Raw genomic sequence first — 1249 nt, 5'->3', positions numbered from 1 at the left:
AGAGTTAAAAAAATGCCTAACAGGTTTTAAGAGAAGTCGAGCTCCGGGTTTAGACGGGCTTCCTGCAGAATTCTATCTGACCTATTGGGACCTTTTATCATCAGACATTTTAGATGTTTTTAAAGATTTTGAAAAACTCGACCGACTGCCTGACAGTTTTAGAGTGGGAATAGTGACTCTACTTTATAAAAAAAATGATAAGACTGACCTAAAGAATTGGAGGCCCATCACACTTTTAAACTTTGACTGTAAACTTTTTAGCAAGGTTTTAGCGACACGGATGTCCTCTGTTTTAGAGGAGGTAATTCACCCAGACCAAGCTTGTGCCATCTCAGGGAGACAACTCACCGACAGCCTCGTACTGATTCGAGACATCATTGATTACGCTAGAGACAGAAACACCCGGCTTGTCATCTTAAATTTAGACTTTGAAAAAGCATTTGATCGGGTCTCGCATCAATATCTCTTTCAGGTGTTGCAGCCATCGAAAAGGGCCCGATTGTTCCTACTTGGTGAGCTTTGCTTGGTTGAGACGCTTGCCCCCCCCCCCCCCGCTCCTCGGCTGACCAAGTAGAAACAATCTATTCGATGGCTGCCTTGTCTTGTAAGGCGACTCTACTCAGAGAAGTCACTCTGCAAAGTAGCAAGATTTCTTTTGCACAGACAGAAAGGGCTTCACCCGCAAAGGTAAAGCCTGCCAATAATAGAAACAACTCATTAGTGCTGCTCTCCACGGAAGTCTTTAGTAAAAGGCGAAAGACTTGTATGTTATGAAGAGAAACCAGAGTACGATTATCCGTCACTGCGGGAGCAGGGCATCAGGCTAGTTGGTATAGCCACCTTCCCCATGGTGAGCTTTGCTTGGTTGAGACGCTTCCCCCCCCCCCCCCCTGCTCCTCGGCTGACCAAGTAGGAACAATCGGGCCCTATTCGATGGCTGCCTTGTCTTTTACTCTATGCAAAAGACAAGGCAGCAACAAAAACACCACGAGAATCCCGTATTGAGGCTTTGTTCTGACCGCTCATTCGGTGTCGCGTTTCTTTCAAGCAATTCTCCCGGTTAGCCGACACTCGGCTCGCTCCCATAGCCGTGTTAAAGTCTACTTCGCATTCACTCTCTTTTCTCAGCAGACTCTTGGGATTTTATCTATAAAATGAATTCCTTCACTCAAACTATGTTAAAACTGCTTTGTCGTTCATATTTACCATGTCTAGAAAGATTTAAACAAAAAAAACAACGTTGTACTTT

The 1249-nt window shown here is 44.8% G+C and overlaps 1 non-coding gene across 1 annotated transcript; it reads right to left on the bottom strand.

The window, feature by feature from the left end:
• Window positions 1–676: 676 nt before the first annotated feature.
• On the bottom strand, window positions 677–790 carry LOC140279050 (U5 spliceosomal RNA). Its single transcript, XR_011909254.1, has one exon. It is a non-coding gene; the product is annotated as a U5 spliceosomal RNA (small nuclear RNA).
• Window positions 791–1249: the final 459 nt, after the last annotated feature.

The sequence above is a fragment of the Leuresthes tenuis genome, unplaced genomic scaffold, assembly GCF_036924035.1.
Source record: "Leuresthes tenuis unplaced genomic scaffold, fLeuTen1.0.hap1 SCAF_20, whole genome shotgun sequence".
Taxonomy (NCBI): domain Eukaryota; kingdom Metazoa; phylum Chordata; class Actinopteri; order Atheriniformes; family Atherinopsidae; genus Leuresthes; species Leuresthes tenuis.
The sequence above is the reverse complement of the archived record's forward strand: the minus strand, read 5'-3'. Positions and strand labels throughout refer to the sequence as shown.